A 12,500-nucleotide genomic window follows, 5' to 3' on the forward strand; every position below is an offset into this window, starting at 1 on the left:
CCTATGACTTGTACCAAGTTGTGAAGGGTACATTTTGACAAAAATCCAAAAAAATCATTAAAAAGTCGCTATTGCTTATTGCATTCAGCATCGTTAGACGACTCTTATATGCCTTGGATGACCACTGTCTGATGATTATTTTAGCTTTTATGCCAAAATTTTGATTTCGTGTCTTACGTCCCTACATTAGACGACCTTGGATTTTCGTCTCCTGCACCGCCATGCAACTTTGATGGTCGGGTAACTTTCGCTATTTACTGTCGGAGATCACTTTTCATGATTAATAATGCATCCTGAGACCGTTTTACTCAAAGTTAGAGCAAAAAAATTTTTTGTCCAAAAATCTTCCGTCGGTCATACCGGTACCCTTGTCCTATGACTTGTACCAAGTTGTGAAGGGTACATTTTGACAAAAATCCAAAAAAATCTTTAAAAAGTCGCTATTGCTTATTGCATTCAGCATCGTTAGACGACTCTTATATGCCTTGGATGACCACTGTCTGATGATTATTTTAGATTTTATGCCAAAATTTTGATTTCGTGTCTTACGTCCCTACATTAGACGACCTTGGATTTTCTTCTCCCACACCGCCATACAACTTTGATGGTCGGGTGACTTTTGCTATTTACTGTCGGTGTTCACTTTTCGTGGTTAAATATGTATTCTGAGACAGTTTTACTCAAAGTTAGAGAAAAAAAATTTCTTCTCAATAAATCCCCCGAAACCAATGTCTTATACATTGAACCAGGTTATGAGGCGCACCTGTGTGTGAAGAGTTCTTCGTGTGGTTTATAGACATTTCAGGCACTTGGTATATAGTTTTGGTTTGTGCCCAAGTCCCGTACTTAGAGATATTTTTGGTTTCGGACCAACCAATTCGACTTGCCTTCATCTCTTGTTAGGTTTATAATATCAATACTCGAACTTATATGCATGTTCAGGGACATCATTTTAACTTTCGGTTTGCGCACAAGTCCCGAACTTAGTGATGTTTTTGGTTTTGGACCAACCAATTCGACTTGCCTTCATCTCTTGTTAGGTTTATAATATCAATACTCGAACTTATATGCATGTTCAGGGACATCATTTTAACTTTCGGTTTGCACCCAAGTCCCGAACTTAGAGATATTTTTGGTTTCGGACCAACCAATTCGACTTGCCTTCATCTCTTGTTAGGTTTATAATATCAATACTCGAACTTATATGCATGTTCAGGGACATCATTTTAACTTTCGGTTTGTACCCAAGTCCCGAACTTAGTGATATTTTTGGTTTCTCACCAACCAAATCGACTTGCCTTCATCTCTTGTTAGGTTTATAATATCAATACTCGAACTTATATACATGTTCAGGGACATCATTTTAACTTTCGGTTTGCACCCAAGTCCCGAACTTAGAGATATTTTTGGTTTTGGACCAACCAATTCGACTTGCGTTCATCTCTTGTTCGGTTTATAATATCAATACTCGAACTTATATGCATGTTCAGGGACATCATTTTAACTTTCGGTTTGTACCCAAGTCCCGAACTTAGAGATATTTTTGGTTTTGGACCAACCAATTCGACTTGCCTTCATCTCTTTTTAGGTTTATAATATCAATACTCGAACTTATATGCATGTTCAGGGACATCATATTAACTTTCGGTTTGTACCCAAGTCCCGAACTTAGTGATATTTTTGGTTTCCGACCAACCAATTCGACTTGCCTTCATCTCTTGTTAGGTTTATAATATCAATACTCGAACTTATATGCATGTTCAGGGACATCATTTTAACATTCGGTTTGTACCCAAGTCCCGAACTTAGTGATATTTTTGGTTTCCGACCAACCAATTCGACTTGCCTTCATCTCTTGTTAGGTTTATAATATCAATACTCGAACTTATATGCATGTTCAGGGACATCATTTTAACTTTCGGTTTGCACCCAAGTCCCGAACTTAGAGATATTTTTGGTTTTGGACCAACCAATTCGACTTGCCTTCATCTCTTGTTAGGTTTATAATATCAATACTCGAACTTATATGCATGTTCAGGGACATCATATTCACTTTCGGTTTGCACCCAAGTCCCGAACTTAGTGATATTTTTGGTTTCTTACCAACCAATTCGACTTGCCTTCATCTCTTGTTAGGTTTATAATATCAATACTCGAACTTATATGCATGTTCAGGGACATCATATTCACTTTCGGTTTTTACCCAAGTCCCGAACTTAGAGATATTTTTGGTTTCTCACCAACCAATTCGACTTGCCTTCATCTCTTGTTAGGTTTATAATATCAATACTCGAACTTATATGCATGTTCAAGGACATCATTTTCACTTTCGGTTTGTACCCAAGTCCCGAACTTAGTGATATTTTTGGTTTCTTAGCAACCAATTCGACTTGCCTTCATCTCTTGTTAGGTTTATAATATCAATACTCGAACTTATATGCATGTTCAGGGACATCATTTTAACTTTCGGTTTGTACCCAAGTCCCGAACTTAGTGATATTTTTGGTTTTGGACCAACCAATTCGACTTGCCTTCATCTCTTGTTAGGTTTATAATATCAATACTCGAACTGATATGCATGTTCAGGGACATCATTTTAACTTTCGGTTTGTACCCAAGTCCCGAACTTAGAGATATTTTTGGTTTTGGACCAACCAATTCGACTTGTCTTCATCTCTTGTTAGGTTTATAATATCAATACTCGAACTTATATGCATGTTCAGGGACATCATATTCACTTTCGGTTTGCACCCAAGTCCCGAACTTAGTGATATTTTTGGTTTCTTATCAACCAATTCGACTTGCCTTCATCTCTTGTTAGGTTTATAATATCAATACTCGAACTTATATGCATGTTCAGGGACATCATTTTAACTTTCGGTTTGCACCCAAGTCCCGAACTTAGAGATATTTTTGGTTTTGGACCAACCAATTCGACTTGCCTTCATCTCTTGTTAGGTTTATAATATCAATACTCGAACTTATATGCATGTTCAGGGACATCATTTTAACATTCGGTTTGTACCCAAGTCCCGAACTTAGTGATATTTTTGGTTTCCGACCAACCAATTCGACTTGCCTTCATCTCTTGTTAGGTTTATAATATCAATACTCGAACTTATATGCATGTTCAGGGACATCATTTTAACTTTCGGTTTGCACCCAAGTCCCGAACTTAGAGATATTTTTGGTTTTGGACCAACCAATTCGACTTGCCTTCATCTCTTGTTAGGTTTATAATATCAATACTCGAACTTATATGCATGTTCAGGGACATCATATTCACTTTCGGTTTGCACCCAAGTCCCGAACTTAGTGATATTTTTGGTTTCTTACCAACCAATTCGACTTGCCTTCATCTCTTGTTAGGTTTATAATATCAATACTCGAACTTATATGCATGTTCAGGGACATCATATTCACTTTCGGTTTTTACCCAAGTCCCGAACTTAGAGATATTTTTGGTTTCTTATCAACCAATTCGACTTGCCTTCATCTCTTGTTAGGTTTATAATATCAATACTCGAACTTATATGCATGTTCAAGGACATCATTTTCACTTTCGGTTTGTACCCAAGTCCCGAACTTAGTGATATTTTTGGTTTCTTAGCAACCAATTCGACTTGCCTTCATCTCTTGTTAGGTTTATAATATCAATACTCGAACTTATATGCATGTTCAGGGACATCATTTTAACTTTCGGTTTGTACCCAAGTCCCGAACTTAGTGATATTTTTGGTTTTGGACCAACCAATTCGACTTGCCTTCATCTCTTGTTAGGTTTATAATATCAATACTCGAACTGATATGCATGTTCAGGGACATCATTTTAACTTTCGGTTTGTACCCAAGTCCCGAACTTAGAGATATTTTTGGTTTTGGACCAACCAATTCGACTTGTCTTCATCTCTTGTTCGGTTTATAATATCAATACTCGAACTTATATGCATGTTCAGGGACATCATTTTAACTTTCGGTTTGTACCCAAGTCCCGAACTTAGAGATATTTTTGGTTTTGGACCAACCAATTCGACTTGCCTTCATCTCTTTTTAGGTTTATAATATCAATACTCGAACTTATATGCATGTTCAGGGACATCATATTAACTTTCGGTTTGTACCCAAGTCCCGAACTTAGTGATATTTTTGGTTTCTTATCAACCAATTCGACTTGCCTTCATCTCTTGTTAGGTTTATAATATCAATACTCGAACTTATATGCATGTTCAGGGACATCATTTTAACTTTCGGTTTGCACCCAAGTCCCGAACTTAGAGATATTTTTGGTTTTGGACCAACCAATTCGACTTGCCTTCATCTCTTGTTAGGTTTATAATATCAATACTCGAACTTATATGCATGTTCAGGGACATCATTTTAACATTCGGTTTGTACCCAAGTCCCGAACTTAGTGATATTTTTGGTTTCCGACCAACCAATTCGACTTGCCTTCATCTCTTGTTAGGTTTATAATATCAATACTCGAACTTATATGCATGTTCAGGGACATCATTTTAACTTTCGGTTTGCACCCAAGTCCCGAACTTAGAGATATTTTTGGTTTTGGACCAACCAATTCGACTTGCCTTCATCTCTTGTTAGGTTTATAATATCAATACTCGAACTTATATGCATGTTCAGGGACATCATATTAACTATTGGTTTGCGCACAAGTCCCGAACTTAGTGATATTTTTGGTTTCCAACCAACCAATTCGACTTGCCTTCATCTCTTGTTAGGTTTATAATATCAATACTCGAACTTATATGCATGTTCAGGGACATCATTTTAACTTTCGGTTTGCACCCAAGTCCCGAACTTAGAGATATTTTTGGTTTCTCACCAACCAATTCGACTTGCCTTCATCTCTTGTTAGGTTTATAATATCAATACTCGAACTTATATGCATGTTCAGGGACATCATTTTAACTTTTGGTTTGCGCACAAGTCCCGAACTTAGTGATATTTTTGGTTTCCGACCAACCAATTCGACTTGCCTTCATCTCTTGTTAGGTTTATAATATCAACACTCGAACTTATATGCATGTTCAGGGACATCATATTAACTTTCAGTTTGTACCCAAGTCCCGAACTTAGAGACATTTTTGGTTTCGGACCAACCAATTCGACTTGCCTTCATCTCTTGTTAGGTTTATAAAATCAATACTCGAACTTATATGCATGTTCAGGGACATCATTTTAACTTTCGGTTTGCACCCAAGTCCCGAACTTAGAGATATTTTTGGTTTTGGACCAACCAATTCGACTTGCCTTCATCTCTTGTTAGGTTTATAATATCAATACTCGAACTTATATGCATGTTCAGGGACGTCATATTAACTTTTGGTTTGCACCCAAGTCCCGAACTTAGTGATATATTTGGTTTTGGACCAACCAATTCGACTTGCCTTCATCTCTTGTTAGGTTTATAATATCAATACTCGAACTTATATGCATGTTCAGGGACATCATTTTAACTTTCGGTTTGCACCCAAGTCCCGAACTTAGAGATATTTTTGGTTTTGGACCAACCAATTCGACTTGCCTTCATCTCTTTTTAGGTTTATAAAATCAATACTCGAACTTATATGCATGTTCAGGGACATCATTTTAACTTTTGGTTTGCGCACAAGTCCCGAACTTAGAGATATTTTTGGTTTCCGACCAACCAATTCGACTTGCCTTCATCTCTTGTTAGGTTTATAATATCAATACTCGAACTTATATGCATGTTCAGGGACATCATATTAACTTTCGGTTTGTACCCAAGTCCCGAACTTAGAGATATTTTTGGTTTCTCACCAACCAATTCGACTTGCCTTCATCTCTTGTTAGGTTTATAATATCAATACTCGAACTTATATGCATGTTCAGGGACATCATTTTAACTTTCGGTTTGTACCCAAGTCCCGAACTTAGTGATATTTTTGGTTTCTTACTTACCAATTCGACTTGCCTTCATCTCTTGTTAGGTTTATAATATCAATACTCGAACTTATATGCATGTTCAGGGACATCATATTAACTTTTGGTTTGCGCACAAGTCCCGAACTTAGAGATATTTTTGGTTTTGGACCAACCAATTCGACTTGCCTTCATCTCTTGTGAGGTTTATAATATCAATACTCGAACTTATATGCATGTTCAGGGACATTATTTTAACTTTCGGTTTGTACCCAAGTCCCGAACTTAGAGATATTTTTGGTTTTGGACCAACCAATTCGACTTGCCTTCATCTCTTTTTAGGTTTATAATATCAATACTCGAACTTATATGCATGTTCAGGGACATCATATTAACTTTCGGTTTGTACCCAAGTCCCGAACTTAGTGATATTTTTGGTTTCCGACCAACCAATTCGACTTGCCTTCATCTCTTGTTAGGTTTATAATATCAATACTCGAACTTATATGCATGTTCAGGGACATCATTTTAACTTTCGGTTTGCACCCAAGTCCCGAACTTAGAGATATTTTTGGTTTCTCACCAACCAATTCGACTTGCCTTCATCTCTTGTTAGGTTTATAATATCAATACTCGAACTTATATGCATGTTCAGGGACATCATTTTAACTTTCGGTTTGTACCCAAGTCCCGAACTTAGAGATATTTTTGGTTTCTTATCAACCAATTCGACTTGCCTTCATCTCTTGTTAGGTTTATAATATCAATACTCGAACTTATATGCATGTTCAAGGACATCATTTTAACTTTCGGTTTGTACCCAAGTCCCGAACTTAGTGATATTTTTGGTTTCTCACCAACCAATTCGACTTGCCTTCATCTCTTGTTAGGTTTATAATATCAATGCTCGAACTTATATGCATGTTCAGGGACATCATTTTAACTTTTGGTTTGCGCACAAGTCCCGAACTTAGTGATATTTTTGGTTTCCGACCAACCAATTCGACTTGCCTTCATCTCTTGTTAGGTTAACAAAATTTTTAATGCAATAGCATGTATTTTGTGAGTTTATGTCCGAGGGATTTAAGTACCGGACTTAGAAAAATTTTTGAAGTCCAAACATTCAATTTGGACTCCATACTCCATTGCTCCTCTAAGAGGTACCTAGTACCCCGTAGCGAAGCAACCGTCACGTTTGAACTTTCCACTAGGAGGTGCAGCCATCACTCGACATGTTAATCATTATCACCCCATACTACTCTCTATATCCGGATACGGCGCTAACCCGATTGCTTGCCCCGACAGCAATCGACCCACTCGTAAGCGGGTTACCCGTAGGTAAGTCAACGATGCGTATTGCCCCCTTCAAGCAAACCGATCATCACTCCGTGGAGGAGTAATGACGGACCCGTACCGGTATCAACTGCATATGATCAACATTCTTATGAACCCACACACTCTTCGCTTATATGCTCAGTAACATTTCAATTCTCTCTCTGTCTTTCGTTTTCCAACTCATTCATCGTGCATACTGAACACACCCGGAAAGGTGCGACAGTACACACGAATACACCACCAAGCATGGGTCGCCTGAGAGGATCGATGCGAACGCATCTCTACAACTCGCAGCTCCCAGCCTGAAGTCCCGTCGTTTGCGGGCGGTCGGTAGGCATCGAAACTAGTCAAGTCCACGGTCGGCGAGGTCAGCTGCCACCAGTGTTCCCTATGGTCAGGTACTAACACGTGCGGTGCGACCCTGCGCGATGCGGCCAAGTCTAGAAGCGGGGATGAGGCGCCAGGCTGCGAGGCAGCGCCAGCGTATCTCGGAGGGTTGTTAGGCCCGCTAGCTTACGATTGCCTATGGGGGTTTGAAGCGCTATCAGCTCGGATTGGTTACGACCTTAGAGGCGTTCAGGCATAATCCAGCGGACGTAGCGTCATACCAAAGTCCGGTCGAACTAGTATTGAGCCAGTGGTCCGTACCTGTGGTTCCTCTCGTACTGCACAGGAATTCCGTTAAGATAGCACAAATGCACACACCAGTAGGGTAAAACTAACCTGTCTCACGACGGTCTAAACCCAGCTCACGTTCCCTTGAAAGGGTGAACAATCCTACGCTTTGGGAATTTTGCTTCACAATGATAGGAAGAGCCGACATCGAAGGATCAAAAAGTCACGTCGCTATGAACGCTTGGCGACCACAAGCCAGTTATCCCTGTAGTGGCGTTTGACATCTCGAGGCGAACGGACGTGCTCCCGTACAGCTCCGCGTTGGCGACAAAAAACTGTGGAAAAATTGATCAAAATACTGATAGGCGTGTACAAAGACAATAAAATAGGCCAAACCTAGAGTTATGTGAAGATTCAGAGTGCGAAACTGGTTTTATTGTGGTTTTTTGTTGAGGGGAAAAAGCGTACAGAGGCTGACGTCATGTGTGTCGGTGCGCGTGTGTGTAGTAAGCAACGCGTTGCTTGGCTAGCGTAGAACGACGGACAGGGAATTTAGGAACCGGGATACGCTTCTACCATTAAAAAGAGCGGAAAAAGCCAGTTAAACTATAAAACCAGGCCAGTGCTAGTGTTTTATCGCGGGTTTTTGTCGCGGAAAAAACGTGTGGAAGACGCGTCACGGCTGGCGTCATGTGTGTCGGTGCGTGTGTGTGTGGGTAACAACGCGTTGTTTGGCGAGCGTAGAGCGACGGACATTAAATTTAGGATACAGTTTACGCCTTTACCATCGAACAGTGCGAGAAAAGCTGGAAAGCATAAAAAAAGAGTGCGAAAAAAAAAAGAAAAATTTTTGCGTGGCGTCACGCTTATCGGTGTGTGCGTGTAGGCGGTGGAAGAAGCCTAATACGGGAAATGGTGGCTATTCGAAACGGCGTCATGTGTGTCGGTACGTGTGTATGTTCGACACACTGAGAAGGAGAAAAAACACTGGTGATATTGGCACGGATAGCGCTGTGATATTTCTTGCTTTGTGATATCTTTGCGGAAAAATCACGAATAACGAGTTTCCGAAGTGGCGTTGTGCGTCGAAACAAGTAAAGCGGCAACACGGAGGAAATTACTGGTACGTGGTGTGATATTGGAGCGGAAAAAAGAAGGCGCTGTGTGATATACAGACAGATACGGCCATACACCGGGAAACGTTTATTTATTTCACTTGTGATATCTGAACGGAGGCTGGTTGCGTGAAATTGTCACATGGTGAAACTGTGGTGTTCGGAAAAGCGTCAGGTGTGTCGGTGCGTGTGTGCATGTGTGTACGGAGACAACGCGGTGATCGTGTTGATCGCGGTTTTTCGGATAGACACTGCGCCGGAACGGGAAAAAACGTTGGTGGAGTGTTCAGTGCACGCGGCCGAAGCTATTTTGCCGAAAACCGGACTAAAATCGGTGAAATATTCACTGTTTTGCGGCGTTGATCGTGGAAGACGGATTTTGGCGTGCTGATAGTGCGTTGTAGTTCGGTTTGTTTTGATCGCTGTTTTTCGGATAGACACTGCGCCGGAACAGGAAAAAACGCTGGTGGAGTGTTCAGTGCACGCGGCCGAAGCCATTTCGCCGAAAACCGGACTAAAATCGGTGAAATATTCACTGTTTTGCGGCGTTTTGTCGCGGAGCAGAGAAGCACGTGGTTTAGGCGTCAGGTGTGTAAGCGCATGTGTGTGTCGGACATTGACAGTCCTGACAACTGACAGGCAATTCCCAAGCAGCGTTTGCTCCGAGTGCCCAAGCAGCGGAAATTTGAATCGACAGTTACTGCTCGAGTTCTGCTCGAATTTCCTGAAAATTCGGGAAATTCCTGGAAACGTGCCGGGGGGGCTTGGGGTGAGCACGCGAGTGCTCGACAGTGCTCGACTACACTGCTCGAAGTGCTCGAAAATCCTGAGGCCACAGGAACATCGGCGGAAGCACCCCTGAGTGTGCTAGCACGGACGTTGAACGCTGGGCAGGCTCGGGACAAGTACTCGAAACTGCTCGAATCACTCGGGCAGCATAAAACAACTTCGAGGGACTGCTGCAGGTGTGCCCGACTCACACCAGGGTGACACTGGGGCGGGTCCGGACTGCTCGAAACTGCTCGAATTTTCGGAACATCAGCGAGAGGAGCATACAAACACTAGCGAAGGAAGTCGACGTAAGCAGAACATCAGCAGGACAGCGAAAGCCCAAGGGTGACTGCTCGAACTATCCAAAAGGGCGATGAACGACGAAAAGAGGGCGTTGCGCCCTCGCACGGCGTCCGTGGACACCAGCAGTGGTGCTGGGCCCAAGGGACGCATTACAACGGGCGAACCTCGGGTGGTCATTCCTCGGTGTAGCATCCCTCCGGGTGGCAAAGCAGCGCAGGGATCCTCTGCAGAGCAGGCGCTTCAAGCGGCGGTGGAGACATTAAGCGCCACCGTCCAGAAGCTGAGCGAGGAGCAGAATAGCTGGCGAGTCCTGGTTCAGGCACTGGACGAGGACAAGAAGATGGCGGAAAGGGATCACCGGCAAGCCATGGAAGCGCTTAAACAAGAACACCAGCGCGCTATGGAGTTGGCGAAGACGGAGTTCCAGCAGGAGATCCAAAACCTGCGAAACGAAGTCCGCCGATTGCTGGAGCTGTTTTACAGCAAAATGAGCGGAGATCCAGTGGTGGGCGACTCGCTCCAACAATTGCAGCCGCAACAACAGCAGCAGCGGCAGCAACAGCAGCAGCAGCAGCAGCATCATCGGCCGCAGCGGCAGCAGCAGCAGCAGCAGCAGCAGCAGCAGCAGCAACAGCAGCAGCAGCAGCAGCAGCAGCAGCAGCAGCAGCAGCAGCAGCAGTGTAGCCAGCAGCAGCAGCAGCCGCAGCAGCAGCAGCAGCAGCAGCAGCAGCAGTGTAGCCAGCAGCAGCAGCAGCAGCAGCAGCAGCAGCAGCAGCGCCAGCAGCAGCAGCAGCAGCAGCAGCAGCAGCCACAGCAACAGCTGCTCTGGACGACGGTGGTGAAAGGCCGCTCGTCCAAGCGGCAATGCCACCTGCCGCAGCAGCAGCAGCAGCAGCAACAGCAGCAGCGAGACGAACGTTACGTGCCACCGCAGCTTCGCACATTGCAGCAGCAGCAGCAGCAGCGACAGCAGCAGCAGCAGCAGCAGCGTCAGCAGCAGCCGAAGACTACGTCAGGACCGTCGATTCGGCAAGCGCGAAGCCGTCCCGACGCCATCGAGGTGACCCCAGGGGAGGGACAGACCTGGACAGAGGTCTACCGGGCCGTGCGCTCGTCGGCAGAGCTGGCCCACCTCAGCGAGGTCCTGGGAGTCGGACGACGAACTACCCGCTCGCGACTTGTGATGGACCTGCCGGAGGGGGCGAACTCGGGGGAGATCTTCTCCGCCGTAAAGGCGTTCTGCGACGCAGCGACCCCCGCGATTCGCTGTCGACTGATCACAGAAAGGGCTGCACTTCGCGTTGATTATATCGACCCTTTAGCGCTGGCGACAGAGGTGGCGGAGGCACTTTCGGCCCTTGCAGGCGAGACCATCTGCGAGGAGGAGGTGCGCCTGATGGAGAACTACAACGGGACGCAGGTGGCGCGCGTTCGGGTGCCGGAGAGGATGGCAGAGAAGCTGGTGGGCAAGCGCGTCAAGGTGAGCTTCACCTTGTGCCCGATCAGCCGAGTACTGCAGACGACCGAACGGCAGCCGAGATGCTTCCGTTGTCTGGAGATCGGCCACCAGAGGGCGAAGTGCAGGAGCGAGGCCGACCGCACGGACGCCTGCATTCGCTGCGGGAAGCCGGGTCATCGGGCGATGCACTGCCAGGAGGATCCGTGTTGCGCCAGGTGCAAGGGTCCTCACCCGGTGGGCCATCCGACCTGCCGGCAACACTGAAGGTCCTACAGATCAACCTTGGGCGGAGCCGGTCAGCACAGGACCTGATGCTGCAGACGGCTAGGGAGCTTGGAGTGCAGGTCGTGCTTGCTTGCGAGCTCTACCGGCCACCAAGATCCAACCCGAGATGGGCATATGATGAAGCGGAAAGCGTAGCGGTGATTGCCACTGGCTCCTTCCCCATCCAGCGACTATGGGGATCGTCGTCGCCAGGGCTAGTTGTAGCCACCATTGCAGGCATAACATTCGCCAGCTGCTACGCTTCGCCCAACAACACCAGCGGGGCCGACTTTGTCAGCTACCTTGAGGCGGTGGAGATGTCGCTGATCGGACACGCGACGGTAGTCCTTGCCGGGGACTTTAACGCGTGGAGCCAGGACTGGGGTAGTGCCCGTACGTCACGGAGGGGAGAAGACCTGAAGAGCGTCGTAGACCATTTGGGGCTCCGGACGCTTAACAGCGGTAACGTACCCACGTTCAAGGGTAACGGCGTGGCACGACCAAGCATAGTGGATGTAACCTTCTCCAGCCACACTATTGCGCGCCCCGATTCCTGGCGGGTAAGTCCGCGGTTCTCCGACAGCGACCACTCCTACCTGGAGTTTCAGGTGGGTCTTCCGGGAGATGGCATGCAACACCACCGTAGGCAACGACATCAGCCGCCGAACAACAACATCGGCACGGCCAGGCATGCCGGTACCCGGTGGAAAACTGCGCAGTTTGATAGCTCCTGC

Source organism: Anopheles maculipalpis, assembly GCF_943734695.1.
Source record: "Anopheles maculipalpis chromosome X unlocalized genomic scaffold, idAnoMacuDA_375_x X_unloc_24, whole genome shotgun sequence".
NCBI lineage: Eukaryota > Metazoa > Arthropoda > Insecta > Diptera > Culicidae > Anopheles > Anopheles maculipalpis.